This window comes from Tenrec ecaudatus, chromosome 2 (genome assembly GCF_050624435.1).
Source record: "Tenrec ecaudatus isolate mTenEca1 chromosome 2, mTenEca1.hap1, whole genome shotgun sequence".
Taxonomy (NCBI): Eukaryota; Metazoa; Chordata; class Mammalia; order Afrosoricida; family Tenrecidae; genus Tenrec; species Tenrec ecaudatus.
The window spans coordinates 86,404,095-86,420,891 of record NC_134531.1 but is presented as its reverse complement, the minus strand read 5'-3'; positions in this window follow the sequence as shown (position 1 = coordinate 86,420,891).

Below are 16,797 nucleotides of genomic sequence, written 5' to 3'. Positions count from 1 at the left end.
ACTGCACTTTGGGGTTGACTTTTCTGTTGCAGTGACCATTTTCTCTACTGTCAATTTCTTTCTTATTTGAGCAAGAATTCCTTTGGCTTCACTTACTGCTTACCCGGCGGCCCCTGACTTCCATTAAACAGACATCTGGGAGCAGGCAAAACTCCAAAAAGACCAAACTCAAGGCCACTGAGTCGATGCCAACTCCTGGTGACCCTACAGGACAGGGTGGAACTGGCCCTGTGGGCTTCAGAGACAGCCACTCTCTGTGGGAGTAGACAGCCTCCCCTTTCTCCCGGGGAGCAGCTGGTGGTCTCGCACTGCTGACCTGGGGGTTAGTAGCCCAATGGCTGACCCACCACGCTGCCACCTGGGAGTCCTAGGAGTTCTTACTTGGAGTTAGTATTGGAAATGCTGCTTCACAGGCCATGTGTCTCAGATAAGCAAAACAACATTTACTGTAAGGAAGAAGAAGAAAAAGCGACCAGGGCTTTACTCTGAACACAGCATCCTTTTCTCTGTGTTATGGACACCGATGACATGCGCACATGTCCACGGAAGGGGCTGTCTTCAACACCTAGTGTGTTTGTTTGTTTGTTTGTTTGCTCTTCCACATTCCCAACCTCCAGTTGAAGCCACAAGGATTTCATTTCCTCCTGTTAAGCACAAATGTTCTGGGCCTTTTAACTAAATCCACCAGCATGAATGGTCTTAGAGCAGAAATCACAAGTAAGGTATATTTAGGCTTATATCAACATTTCTGTTTAACACATTTAAAAAGTATATTTAAGTACTATGAAGGTTATGACATGACGTGACAAAACCTGAGCATGTGAGCTGGATGAAACACCTTTCACCCAGCTCCCTGGGCCAACAGAGTGAAGAACATGGGCTAAAGAAAGAGGCTTCGTTGTGCCTCTGGCTTTCCGGGGGTAGGAAGGCTCTTTTTAACGTCTAAATATTAAACATCTCCACTCTATACACCGTAATGGCATCTGTAGCCTGCAAACGAGTCCATGAAGCGTGAGGGAGTTTCCATCCTGATCCTGTCGTTGGCTTCTTGCTGCTCCCCTCCTCACGGCCACACACGGGCCGCCATGCACTACAGAGTAGAAAGAAAACTCAGACTTCTTTGGAACAATTTCTGGAGTTAGTTTTAAAAGAACTGTAACTTTTCTGCACAAAAGACTGAAATTGCTGTAGCAATTTGGGCTAGCAAACGTTTTTTATTCTTCTCTTTTTCACCTCTCCTTTGAAATTCCATTTTATGCATATAACAACTAATACAAACAAATGGCAAATACATGCAAAGATTGCGTATCTATGTACATAGACCTATATAAGCCTGTAAAATATAGAAATCTTGGCACGTCTACCAAGAAATACTCACTCTGTTTAGTTTACTTCTTATTGCTAATATCTTTGTGATTTTTATCGATGATAAATCTGCCTTTGCTCATTTTCTAATCAGCTCTAGAACTTGATAATAAATATACATGCTGGTGGGATGCATTGTGCTACCATTCATAAGAATTTATTGAATGTCATATTCTAAATGTTCTGGTAGATTAATATTTTCCTCAATAATTTTAGCCAGATACAAATCCTCAAGTTGTACTTTTGGTGTTTGACTAGATATTAAAGATAAATCTGGCTTTTTATTTCCAACTTGTTTTAAAAGGAGTAAAGTTTTTTTTTTATAACTTTCAATTGAAAAAAGATATATTTTCATATTACAAACTTTCTTTGACTTAAAGTATATCAGTGATAATTCTGGTTATTGAATATTAATAATGGTTCTTAAAATGTAGATCTACTCATTTGGGGAATTTGGTTTTTAATAGAATATAAAGATTACCATGGTTAAGTACTTTGAATTCTTACAAAAATATTCATTTAACTACTTCTAACAAATCTAAGTTTGATGATTCTGAAAGTTAGTCTAAAACCATTATCGGTTTTATTTTGCAAAATCTGCCTCAAAAATTAGTCTACCACTATGAATGAATTACTTTTAATAGAGAGATGACAAAAAAAAAAGAAAAAGGAAGGGGATTCAAGAGGAGAAAAATGTCAAGTGAATCAATATGATTAATTAAATTAAACGTGGCTTCATGAGACTCATATTTGCAGATTTACACACTATATTCACAGTGACATTTAAAGCATGTTTTGAAAATCTCTAAATAAAGTGCCGTGCACATGAAGACATTTTCTATCCTGAAAAAATTTTCTTTTACAGATTTCCTAAATAATAGAATTATATAACTTTATTGCCAATCTCTATATATTTTAATAATTTTGACAGAAAAAATAGGAATGATTTTAATATTTAAATTAAATTATTTTTTGCTTCTTTCTGAGATGTTTAAGCTCACTCCTATAGACAATCTTGACTAGTAATATAGCATCAATATTCTTCTTTGTTTTAAATTCATATCAAGGTCATCTTGGTGTTGACCCATTTACTTTACAATGCTATGTTATTCTTCTCTTGATAGCTAAATTATTAAAACGTTTTAGGGCAAGTCCTTATAAAAACAAATGTTAATATTTACAAGTCCTAAAAAAGTGACATTGAGAACAGGAACCTCTCCTTGGGTTTCTAAACATGTATTGTTGGGAAATATTCACACAGTACCAAGACCAGTGACCTTTTAGACTCACTTGCAGAATGAACATCTAGGATTGATAACAAACGTTTAACAAGATCTTTAACTACCACAATACCTAAAATAAGAAATTTGGAGAGAAGACTCAGACTCAGATGTTGTTTAGTGGTGCGATTTGTATGAAGTCATTTTAATTTAAGAAAATTGAATACTCTTTAGATATTAACTTTGAGTTTTTATGTTTGCTCTCTCCCCAAAATCTAATGTTAGTGGGTTTTTCCCTCACCCTGTGTATTTCCTATTAGGATGCAACCATTTTCCTCCTGCTTTCATGAGGAGGAAATTATATATACTATATTTCTTTCATAGAATTTCAGTATATTATATTTCTTTCATAGAAATTCAGTCACAGCTCAAGCTATTTTAACAAATGACAATTGTGCCCCTGTAAGGAAACTTTGCAAGAAGAGGACTTCTTATCAGAGAGGAAATGGAGGAAAATTTAGAGACTACTTTATTTTCCTTAAGTAGCCTCCTGTTGATGATGCAAAACAAGGGGACAAATGTAATTGGTAAAGCAAACTCCAAAGGAAGTTTCAAGTATCTCAAATAGGAAAAGACTCCTAGTTGTAAATAGCTCGATTTAATGCTAGAACCTAAAGCACATACTCTTGCCTCCACCCCCACCCCAATCTTGCTTCCAATTTCAATACTTCAGCCTTATCAAAGCAAACAAGCTATTGTCAGGGATAGAAAACCCAGCTAGGTCTGAGGGCTGCTGCCAGTTCTCTCTCCAAGCACAATCTGGTGCCAATAGCTTTTGGAAAAAGGACGAAAGAAAGGTCTGCTACTGTGCAGGGTGGAAGTAAAGGGGCAGAGGGGCATCACTTCAATCTCCTGGCTCTGGTCCTTTCTCACTCTTGCATCTCCAGAGAAAAGAGATGCTCTTCATTCACAAAACAAAACAAGAAAATCTCTGTAATTATTTTTGGCTCAGCTCCATTGAAATTCATTCTCCTGGAAGCAGCTCTGTTTTAGACTAAAACAATGCTTAGAATATTCATTCTCTGCTCTCTCTTTCTCACTCACTCCCCTTGCATGCCACCTCCTCACTCTATCCCTCCACCCACCCCCACCCCCATTTTCCTCTTGCTTTCTATTTCTCAGTCTTGGTTTCTTTGGCTCTCTATCTCTGCCTTTAGTTATTGCTTTCCTTAGTTATACCAAAGTTAGGTCTCAGAGGCTTCATATACGAATGTCTCCAATGCCTACTCAACGTTTCCAAATTCAGTGTCACTTGTTCCAGCTTCATGTTCTATTCCAACCTGGACATTCCCCAATCCAGTATCACTGGTCAGCTTTTTAGTTTGTTGATTTGAGAATTGAAATAAAAAAATAAGCTAACTCTTTTGTCTTCTCCTATTCAGTAAATGTCGGGAGTAAAGTTTGCATTCTCTTTCCTCTAACCCTCTTTTCAAAATCCCATCCTCAAAAGAGGAATCCAATCTTCATTGTCTATGTACAGTAGGTGGTAATTATTCAATCCTAGGGTAAAGCAGTGTGGAATAGGGACACTGTGTTTTTTTAAATCTAAAATCCATGATTTAGTCATTGGCAAATTTTACCATAGTTCAATAATTTAGTGAAACAAGCCTATAACTATTTTATCTTTTTGTTTTGTTTTGTTTTCTATCACTAACTTTGATCTTTTTCTTAACAGTAGATATAACTTTTATCATTTTCCATTTTGGTGAGGGAAAACAACAACAAAAAACCCCTCAGCAAATAGGAAATGGAATTCCTGATTCAAATAGTCCGTATGTTTAATTTAACAAAATGTACTCATCAATGCTATGAACCATGGGATGCTCTTTCCTGAAACAATGGATCCATCTTGGCTCTTATTAGAGGGTCAGATTTTCATTTAGAATGTCTTATGTGGAATTCTGATTCCTACTGGCTGTATTGAAGAAAAAGTTGCTGCTAAACCGTTGATAGAAAGAGGGGGATTGGATACCTACTTTCATTAGCATTAATGCATTTTTCTATTTCTCACTTTCTAATTGGAATAATTAATCTGCACTCGCTTCAAACTCTAGGTTGTTAACCGAAGCATCCAAGCTTACTACCCATCACTAGTGGAGTGAGCATCCTGTTTCCGGGTACATTCCTGTCCCTTTGGACAATGGGGGTTTATGTGGACAATGCAATCACTGATTAGTTAGTCCTAGTCTTTCTACACCATCTTGACAAACAAAATAAAATCCTAATCATTCCCCAGAAGTGAAATGTTTTTAATTCCCTCTGTCCGGTGCGTTAATGCAAGCTTGTGAGCAGACACTTGAAAGAATTTGGGTATCTATTTCCAAGACTTCACAAGAACCCTGATTACTGAACCCTCCTAGGTTTGGCAAATAAAGGGGGTGGGGGTGGGTAGACCACACACACTCTCATTAATTATACTGTAAACACTTAATAAATATTCTTTCTTTTTATCCTTTGCCCTTTTCAGAAGGAAAGGTAGTAATTTACATGCACTGTGCCCCTTTCCTCGCGTTGTTTCATTTCTTTCCTCTTGGGCTTTCTTTTACGTCTGTAGAAAAGAGGTGGACATGTTTGGAGAAGACAGAAAGGTTTACCTAGTACACTTTTTTTCCTCTCCGTATAAAGAAGCAGCTTAGGCACCTTCCATTTTGTCTTATGACCTTTGCTAAACCACTAATTCTGGAAGCTGCATTTTAATTACAAAATGTTGTAAAGGGAATACAGTAGGAATGTACAATCTTTGATTCTCAGCCCAAAGAGAGGAAGTTTAATAGCAAAGTATGGCTGCAGGAGTGGTTATGTTTGGGATCCATATGCATTTTCAACTCACACACTCAAGCCGTGCAATAAAGCAGGGGGAACACAGCTGATACACAAAAGGACAGTCTAGACAGTACCCCATCAGTCTGGCTAAATTTGGTGCTGCCATTCCCAGTGGAATTGTAATATAATTGTTCTGGTGTCTGCGTTCATTCCCCCTGTCAAACACCATGCCAGATATGCATCCTTCACCCCCAACTCTTCTTCTTCCACGGATAGGAATCCCAAGCTGTGCCATGCTGGAGAGGACGTCTGATGGCCCAGCCCCAAGAAAACATGACAATTTCACAAAATCACCTTGTGCCATTCCTTTTCAAATGCCCTCGCCCCTTTCATGGACTGAGTCCAGAATTAATTTCAGTCAAATTTTAATAATTGAAATTAAGAGTATGGAAAAATTAAATGCAGATGTAAACAACCTTATAAAAGTGAACAATTTGGATGAAAGCAAGTAGGCCTGTTTTACCCCGTTGTATTTATTAACTTAACCTTTGTTAGAAAATCTAACAGAAATCATAGATGTGAAAGTGTATTGATGGACATGGATCATAAATTCTAATGAAGAAAAGGCTAATGAAAAAAATGTTAAGCAAAAACACTGGGAAAAAAATGCAAATTGTGTATTCCCCTTTCTTGCTGTTCAACAGCCATACTGTGTTTTTCATGCTAGGTGTCCATCGAATTTTAAATTTTTGTTAATTTATATATGAGTGCTTTTCTAGTCTGGGCTTTGTTTAAAAGAAACAGTATTTCTCTATTGATTCTATTGATTTGCAATAGATATCAATTAAAATTTTAAAACCTTAAAGTTTAATATATGAAAAAACCCTAAAATCCCTACTTACAGAATAAAATAAATCAAAAAAGACCTGTTAAAGTGAATATTGTATGGATTATTGACAAACCACTTACCATCTAAAAACTTCTAACCTGAAATTAAAGCTGTCAAATGCCTTTTATTTAAAAGCAAAATACAGATTTGGGGAGGATTACCATATAATACAATTACCAGATATGCTTATTTTTTTGTATCCCGAAGTATCCCCTGTGGGTATTGTTTAGATATTAAAAATGACCAAGAAGCCTCTTTTTCTAACCATTTTTTAAAACTCCTCCAAGAGAAATTACCTTGGGAAAGGGGTTGCTTGTTTTGTTTATTAAGGGCAGGTCTATTTTGTATTTCAGACGTTCGAGGTTTCATCATCCTTTCTCTGATGCTGTACACATGAATTTGCCTCCCATATGTGAGCAGTTTTGAGATGCCAGGCTCGTATCCCTAATGAGAGAAAAAAGTGTCCCCAGGCCCACCCGGGACGACTGCAACTAAAGAAAACTAAAGGAAATACTGCGGGCACTGGGTCCTGCGTTTTTCCACCTTCAGGAGGTTGAGTGATAAGCGCCCCAACCTCAACCGAACAGAGGACAGACATGGCTGCTCCGGGGAGAAGTGGGTACAGGCCTTCACGTCGCACAAAGCCAGCGCACCAACCAAGTCCCAACAAAGGATCCGGAAATACGTTTTATGTACATGCCTTCAAAGTCTCACATGGGTAGAGAAAGGGGAGAGTGTAGGATTAAGAGTTTGTTTTTAACATAGTGATTTGATGTTTTTCCTTCCTTGTATAAAACCGTTGATCTGGATAAAGCCACGTGTGCTAGACCACAGCATATCTGAGCTGTGTCTGCTCGAAGCTAGGGTGGCGTGCTGGTGGTTGGTTTTGTTTTTCTTTCTTTCTTTTTAGTGTCTATCCTGGTGAAAGGCAAAGAAAGGCATGCTGTAGGCCCCTTGGATGAAACAGTGTCACCAAATCTGATTTAGACGTGGTTTCCAAATGACTGAATACTCTGCTATGGGACCCCTCAGGTCTTCACTGGATTAAAATGAATATATCCGTGCTCGGGCTCTGTGCAGCCAATGTGCATGTGAAGTGCTAGGACCACTGGACGTGACCCAGGGCGTGGATGCGGGGGTTCCGGCTGACTGTGACCGTGGAGGAGTGCGTGCGCAGGGCCGGGCCGCGTGGGCCGTCTCAAGGAGGCAGAGAAACGAACACGATCAGGCCGGGCGGGGCGAGGGGCTCCTCCTGCGTCCTGTGGGGAAACCACAGAGAACCGCAGTTGGGAGACCAAGGCAGAAGAATGGGTGATGGTTGAGAGAGGGTGGGGAAGGGGGTGTGGCGTGTGTGTGTGTGTGTGTGTGTGTGTGAGAGAGAGAGAGAGAGAGAGAGAGAGAGAGAGAGAGAGAGAGAGAGAGAGAGAGAGAGAGAGAGAGAGAGAGACACGGAGGGTTCAATTATGTCTGCGCTTGGGTTTTTGTGCTGTCGTCTCCCAGAGCAAATGTGCTGGAGTTTCAGGTTCAGGTTGGAGTGTAGCAAAAGGGACCGTGGCTCAGGGCTTCTCTTTCTGGCTCCTCGCTGTGGTCGCTGCTCGCAGCCTTGCTGCCGGGCCGGGGGTGTAGGGGGAGAAGCAGGGATGAGGGCCTGTCTGCAGCTGCCCTCTCACACTTGAATAAAAGAACTTTTTTTTTCAGGGGTAGGGGAGCTGTGAATACCTTTCCCAATAAGAGATGAGGCATATTGAAAACTATATTAAATTACCCTGATTAACAATTTAGCCACGAACAGGGGAGCTTTGGGAGATCTCTATAGGCAGGACTGGGGGCTATTCATGCCAGCAGCTAAGAGGTCGAAAGGTTTCTGAAGTTCACAGGCTCAGAGCCTTTGTTATGCTAACAGACAATCTCAAATCAGCTGCCTAGTGGAGTGTGAAATATAAATGATTCCTTGAGAACTTCCAATAAGTTGTCACTCTTGCTCTCCAAATACCAGGACAGGCTGCTAATTTCTAGCGGGCCCTTTTGCAACATCGCTAGCCCTAAATGGATGCCTTTGTCGTTCAAACAATCTTTTCAAAGGAGCTGTCCTATCATCATAGCCCCAATGCATCTTGGTTTTGACTATTAAATGAAAATCAGGGCGCAGCCAGTGCTTGACTTTTCCAAGCAGTCGATGTTTGGGCAGGGTGGTGGCAGTTCCCGCACAACAAGTTAGCACCCACTGCAGGAGGGCCAGAGCATTACTTACAGCCCACAGCCTGCGAGCTACCCCAGCTCTCACCCCGCTCTACCAGGAACAAAGCTCGGAAGAGATTTACATGGCTTCCCCAGGCTGGACTACCTTTCCCTTTCACCCACACCAACAGTTTGCTGATTTATGGGCCCTCTGTCCATGAGGACAACCAGCTGACCCACTAGCCTCTGACTGGTCACTTGGAAGCACCCACTTTGGGAATGGATGTCTTCATTCTCTAGAGTAGACAAGGCCCCAGGGAAGGGGGCATGGTATGCTAGGCCATGTCCCTGGCATCATATGCCTGAGGGTTGTGAAATTATTATTATTTTCACAAACATAGCTGATGAGCCCCAGTGATAGGATAGCATGTTCAGATGATAGGATAAAAATCCTGGGCTTGATTGTGATAAGAGTTGTATGAGCCCCTAATAAAATGTTAAAAAAAAATCCTGGGCTCTCCCCACCTAAATTACAAACTTTTTTCCAAGAAAGGAAGCCACCCTCCAGTCTAAACCCTAAACATGTGTGTGCTGCGGGGGGCGGGGGTGGGGTGGACACAAGAGTTTGATTTGGGTAAAGCGTGCTCACATTAAACTCTCTACTTAGGACAAAGCCAATTTATACAGCGAAAGAGATCATGCAAGAAGAAGACCAAAGGAAAGATGAAATCCATCTTGATAAGTCTTCACAAAGGAAGTAGGAACCCTACTAGCAATAACCTGCATCCTATACATTTGATATTTCTGACTTCTGTCCTCAATTTCTCAGTGAAACAAAAAAGTTCCACAATATCATAGGTATTTCTGGTATTTCTAAATAGAAGAGATTTGGTTTTGAGGTCAGGAATAGGGTGTGTGTGGGGGTGGGGGGGGAATTAAAGGGACCCTGGTTCTTAACACATTCTTAGGGTAACTTTTAAAATATAACTTAAACATTTTAAAATACATTCATAGGTAACTTTATGCCTGATGATTTTAAATGCCTGATGATGTAGCTATACGTTTAAAAAAAAAATCCCTGTGGGGCATGACGTGATTTCTCTTCATTTTCTCTTCCTTCTAACTGCACCATTTTAAAATCAATACACACAACGTGTTTGGGGAAAGTTGCTTTTGATTGTGGTAGAAACTGGTTGGAGTTAGCATCTTTTTCTGCCCATGCTAAGAATTATGATCATATAATAAAATATTAATTAGATATCAATGGGCATCATAGGTTGAAATTAGCTAGTGTAAATGCTTAAATCATGTGTGGGTTTGTCTGTAAAAAGTGAGGTACAATTGTAAAAGGAACTCTAAGATTCAACTGGAGAATTTGGGCACTGGACAAGGAGAGAGTGCTTAGAAATCAGGTCACTATTTGCCTTTCAAATTTTTGTCTCAGTAGAACAAGCTGCAACTAACACTGGGTAGAAAAATAAATTCAGATTACTGATATGAAAGTAGTAAAACTTTGTCATTTCTCATGTCAGATATCAGAATGATTTCTTATCAGTCACCCAGGGCTTTCAGAGGGGCTGGCCCAAGCACTCTTGCTATTCCTGTGTCAGAGGTGTCTGGCTCCTTGGGCACTTGTAATCACACAGAGAAAGCCGCATCGATAGCTAGAAGTTTGCATGGTACAATACAACTTTTAAAATTTAACTCCCCAAGCCCTTTCTTAAAAAACAAAAACCCCATGAATATTAAGCTGTGAAGTATCTGCATGCCACTGAAACATGCTGATGGTTCAGAGGTGAAACACCTTCCCTGGACTTTCGGAATATTGATTTTACTAGTGGACGGGTCCTCTCCCGTTCCTCTGGGCCACATCAAAATAGGGCAGAACGCTTTTGTGCTTTAACTGCAGAGAAAACATTTGCGAGTGTGTCAATGCAGTGAATACCAGCGCCAGTTTGGGGGTTGGCTTGTTTTTCCCCCTGCCGGGGCGTTTCTTTTCCCTTTGCTTTTACGGTCTTTAAACTCTGGCCACTCTGAGAAAAGCTGTGGTCATAATGAAACGTTAGGGCAGACTGCATTAAACCTGTGTGCTCCCAGGACGGGAGCATGATGAAAGCAGTGCTGGGGCGCAACAGAGCCGAAGCAGCTCTCCACACCCACAAAGTGAAGACAAAACCAAACGTACAAGCTGGTCTGTGCACTCGTTCTTCCATACCTGTGACCTAAGAGGGGGTTCCTATGAAAAGAGAGAAAGTCTCCGAGCTCGTCGTGTCTCCACAGTGGGGGTGTTTGTGTGTGTGTGAGCGTGTGAGTGCATGTTTGGGGAGAGAAGAATGGGGGAGGAGGAAGGGCAGATAACTTTACTGACATATTAATTCTTTAGATAGGAGTAAGTGAATGGTCCAAATAGGCATTTGTTTCCCTTAATAGGTTTTGTACAGGTCCCTCACAAGCGTGGCATGTGCTTCATTTATATGTATATTTATTTAGGAGGATAGAGAATAATAGGTGTAGTTTGTCCAGTGCCGCAATTATAATTTAGCATCCAAAGAGGTGACAACTTTTTTCTATTCCAACCATGAATACAAAGGACCCTTGTATGTGCCTCCTGCATCATGTTCAAGGCCAATTAAAAATACAGAAAATATTCTAACGATCGAGCCTTTGGAGGAGGAAGAAGGAGGCTAAAAGGCAAAATCGTTCCAAGATGGCTGCCTCTTCCTTCTTCCCCTCCTGGCTGCCTGCTTTCCACAGAGAAATTAATGTAATATTTTGTTTAGAAATCACATTCGAGGTCATTTGCAAATGAGGTCCTCTCTAAGGCACCCTATTCTGCCCAGAATACTCTCCTGATGCCATTGAAGGATGGAGAGAGATTAAAATGCAAACATTCAAATGTATTTAGATTTGTACATAGTGACTAGATTCGTATACACAAGCTTGACTGTGTGAACAACACACACGGCTGCAAATGGAATAAAAGCTTGAAGTCCTCCTTCATACTTAAGACAGAGGGCAAAGGAGGGCGCCAGGCCACCACCTTCCTCCCCAAAGGTTAGGAAATGCACTGTTCATGGTCTGAATTCGATTTTTTTTAAAAAGATATATCTTACTGATGACTCTCTCATTAGGCAGACTTCTGAAGTCTGGGGAGACAAGATTTCCATAAATTATCTCTCTAACTCATCTCATGCTGGTGCAAAATGCAAAACTAAAATTGTTATACACACACACACACACAAAAGGAAAAGTATCAAACTAGCCAGCCTTTTGCAAACATGCTAAAAGATTAAGGCAACCAGAAATTGCTACTATTAGTCATACAAAATATATTTTTAATCATAAACTCCTACTCAGTCAGCTAAATTAAAAGAATAAGTAAAAGTCTATTTGTGGCTTTATACTAGGTTTATAGTAGGTTAGTGTGTAGACTGGGAGTACACAGGCATAGAACAAAGCAAATGGTTTAGTTCCAATAGGAAATATATGTTAAAAAAAAACACAACCCTTTATCTAAAAGCCATCAGGGACACGCACTCAATACAAGTTAACAAGCAGGAACTGATAAGATAACATTTATATGAGGTCAGAAGTCAAATGCCAGTCAAAGGCTTTTAACCTCTTGGGTCATAAGCAGGAATAGTTAAAAGTGAGAGGTAGTTATTTATTGAATTTTAAGGGTACCTGATCATTGCCAGAGAATCACCAATAATGAAACTAATTGGGATTCATAGAAAAAGACTTTGTAGCTTTTCAAAGCAAATTAACCTACAAACCTATAATTCTTCAATTGGTGAGGGGGGACAACAAAAAACAAAAACAAACCTCTTTTCCTGGGGAAAATAAACCTCGCAATTTAAACAGATTTCAGTAACAAAATCCCAATCACACCCTTAGAAACAATAATTTGTAGCCAATGTAAATATTGATTACTGGATGGCAAATTACATATTTTTATGAATTTTGTGTTAACAATCTAGCAACAAAAATAAGCATTACACGATTCCCTTCCGGTTTTTGTTTTCTTTTATGCCCCTTAAAAGACCTACTAAATTAAATCAACTATAACTCCAATATTACAATACTTCTTGTTCTCAAATGCCACTTTTAAAAATAAAAATAGATATTTATTTTCTAATAGCAATTATGTAAAAATATTGGAATCCTGGAGCTGCTTGATTAAAATGTTATCTCAATCTACCCAGAGAGACAGATGTCCCTTCTTGTAGTTGCTGTCAGAGTATTTCCTTTGTTTTGAATTTTGCCTTCTTTTTTTGTCCTCTTTTTTTTTTTCCTTTCTGATTTACATTCCAAACTCCCTAACAGTTCTTGGTCTCTGAATCCATGCTGGTTTATATTTTCAAAGCATACCATCACCACTTCCCCCTTTTTCCTTTTGCAATAAAAGAAAGCCGATCTAGATATTTCTTTCTAGAGAAAGATAGAGGGATTGTCACTGGGCCTGGTAAGGCCCGCTGTTTCTTTAAACAGAGTCCACGATACACTAGGAGAACACTGTGGATTTAAAATGCTTTTAAATATTTATCACAAGTATTTTATCATCATATTCAAATGACACCTGGAGTGCACTCACCTTTATTGACAATCTCTGTTCTGAAAGTCCATTTGCTTCCTTAAAGCCCCCCAAGCAGAACAAGGACTACCCGTTTTCATTCAGTTAATGTTTAGTAAAAAACCAAGCAACCTTAATCAGCATGCTGATTGCATCGTCAACTAACAAATAATTTACTACTCTGAGCATTGCATTCCATTAAAAGCTCATTAAATTTTCTGTTCTCCAATGGGAGGTTTAGCTTTTGAACTGCATGCTTTTGCTTCGAATGATCATTTATTCATTTTTTACAAAATGTTGCAGGGTTTTGTTTTATTTTCCTAAAGTATTGGCGAGCATTGCAATACCTGTAGACTGTAAGCATATGAAGGCACAGCCCAGGGTTTGAGATGGTTCAGTTTTATTTAGATAGTCTGTTTAATAAAAATTCAACATAATCTTAATATTTAGGAAATTCTGAAATCACTGAGTGTATCTTTAGTTATGTGACCTAAATATAACCCCGGAAATATTCATTTCTGACACAAAACATCAAATCCTCTTTTGGGAAAAAAAATCTTAAAATTTCTTTTTCCCAAACATATTTTCTAAGAAACCAACCAACCTTAATCACCCTGCTGATTGCATCATCAACAAACAAATAAAAATACAGCTATTTGTATTTTGATCATTTTATCCTGATCAGTAGCTGTTTTGTCCTGATTTGAGAGAGGTGCGCAGAGCCCTTCCTCTATTTGGTACCTCAGGCTGTGGGACGTTACCCAAAGAAACACGTATTCTCTGGAGTTTGAGTTTGGTTTGGTTTGGTTTTAAAACCCCACAATTCCCTGAATTATGTTCATGCCCTGACTAGGTAGGAAACGGTATGTTATTATTTATCGTTAATTTAGGGAAATCTCAGACTCCCAAATTAACATGCATCTTTGGATTGCTAATTGTGCTCATCGCTAATGTGGGTCATTTTGCATGAGTGACTCTAATGTAGAGCCGAGCTTGCCGTGCTGCGCAGTGGATTCCCGATTCCCCGCGCTAATCCTGAACACGGTGATTGTGTCAGGTGCAGTTCTGGGCGCTCTAGCAGCTGGCTCATCCTCATCAATGCAAATAAGGCAACTCCTACAATCAGAGCCTCGTGAGTGTGCGGCCTGATTGCTGAGGGCAGGCTAAAGCGCTACACAGACTCTCACTTTCAAATCACGGTAAGTACAAGACAACTGCACTGTCCCTCCAGTTCAAAATCAACCTTTGGAAAACAAAACAAGAAGAAGGGGGTGGCTACAGAACGAGGAGCACCCCAGTGTTTGGGGAGCGGGCTTGTTCGGATGGGCTTTATTTAGATACAGAGTGCATTTCAACAAATCATTCTTTCGCTTCTATTCTGTGCAAGATGCTTCATTTTAGGAGCTTCAGGGGATGCAATGGTAGGTAACACTACCATTTGATTGCCGAAAATGGCAACGATTAAGATAAGAGCAGAATTATAATTAAGGAGCTGTCACCAAATCTTAAATCAAAACCATAACACGTTTCTAAGGGGACGATGTAGAGATGGCCTTCTGATAGGCAGCGCAAGCCTCTGGCAGCGTCACGTTCAAATCCCAGCCTCGCCGCTTCCGTGCGCATGTGATTCCACCTTCCTAACCCTTAGCGTCATCGCGTCATCATCTGCAAACTGGGGGCGACGGCACCTGCCTCACAGACATCGTCAAAGAATGGAGGGAGAGTAAGGCCCCAAGACTTTTGCTAGGATGCTTGAGACGTAGTAGGTGCTCAGTGATGTCAGCTATGGGCATCGCCCTTTCATCCTTACTGCACACAGCCAGGGGTGTGGGGAGCCGGAAAGAGCAGCATAGCGCAGCTGGAAGGGCATGCGTTCCATCTGCTCTTCAAATTCCCACGTTACATGTACCATTTACCCCGTGGAAGTGAAAATACTGTGAGCACGAACAGCCCGTGTCTCTCGGTGGTGTGTGGACAGCCTCGGCAGCTCGGAACATGAAGGCGAGAACAAGAAATCCCTGTGCAACTCCCTTTCTTCTTCTCCAAACACGTGTGCAGACTTCCCTGCGTTTCGGTCCCACCCTCTTTATTTTACTGCCTAGTCTCTAAAGGAGGATTAGCAGCAGCACGCTGCTTTGGCAGAGAGCAGATTCTGGGTGAGGACCTGTAGGTAGAGTTTAATGAATACAATTTTCTAGGACCGTGAGTGCATATTTTTAGCTACATGCTGGGCTCCAGGGTTGGCTCTTAAGACAGACGAACAGACCCTTTGATCAGACTTGGGTGTTGCTCCAAAAAGGACATTTTTTTTTTGAAAGTAGTTGGTGGGGGGGGGCGGAATTTTTTATTTCCCTTGTTCCTAATTTACACTCTGTAGATTCAGATTCCAAATAACTGATCCTGGTTCCAATACATTGCACGACAACATTGAAATGCACCACTCCGGGAAGAAAAAGTACTTCTAGGCAGGACTGAATTCCCCTCCCAGTACCGCGAGTGTGGCTGGGGCACACACGTGTCCTGCTGCTGCCTTTCCCCTTTGAGAGTCAGGTAGAGGTAGTTAACCCTCCTGGGGGAGGTTTGGCCTAGCCAACATCATAGACACTATATCCCCCCTGGAGTTAGCGAACAATAAAGCTGCTTCCTTGGCCAAACACAAAGAATGATCTGGAGTTGGATATTAGTGAACAGCAAGTCACACAAGAACGGAAGGGAGGGGCTGGGGGAAGGAGGGAGATGGAAGGAAAATGATATGAAGAGAAAACATAAAATTAGATCTCTTTTAGGCTTTCCTTTTCCAGAGAGAAGCAAGCCATTCAGTCCTGGCATTTGAGCCGGTGCCAGGGCAGGGATGGGGTCGTGCTGAGAAAGGGATTTCCGTGGATTGCCCAGAAGGTCAGGCCTGAGGTGTCCGGTCTTTGGGACTGGGCTTGGGGAGAGTGGGCACAAGGTAGTGAGTGGAGTGATCTTTGGCGTTCCTGCTCAGGACCCTCTGGTTCTCCTCCTAATAGGATTAACAGATATTTTCCTAAGCAGAAATCAAAATGTGTCAAATCATCTGAGACAGACGATCTGTTCACAATGGCCACATTCTTGCAGTACGGATGCAGCACTATTCAAAAACAGTTTCATTTCAAGAGATACAATGCAGCAGAGGGCTAAACATTTATCTTCATAATCTTCCACTCTTTTCAGACTGCCTAATTTTTCCCCGTGATTTTTCCCTCCTCTTTCACTCCACCCCGAGCTCAGCTTCAAAACATCTAGTACAAAAAAGACAGGAGTTCCCCAGAGGATCCGGCTCTCAGTGATCCTGATGAGGCAACTCTGGCTCTCCATTCTTCTTGGGAGCTCCCGGCATGTGCTTCTGAATCCTGCCTCGCAGCTTTCGCTGTCCTGAGTTTTGTATCACTTACCACCTCCTAGAGCACCTGCAAAGGTTACTGCCACCTCCACCTTCTTTCTCCTACCTCATTCCAAGCTCCCCCTCCCCCTCCCCTCATTTTAATTGTTATTATTGCTATTATCATTCTCACCACCAGCATAACCCTCTGTCACTTCTCCGTAGGGAGGCATTAAGCTGCCTTCCTTTGCGTTACCTTGAAACCGCTTGTTCCTCGCCCAGCTCCTTTTGAGCACCCCTGACCAGTTCACCTTTGGAACAAGGAGTGAAAGTAGCGTGGGCTTCCACCTTCACGTTGTTGGCAACCCCGAAACCCTCCTGCACTGTATGCCCCTCCTCGCTGAAA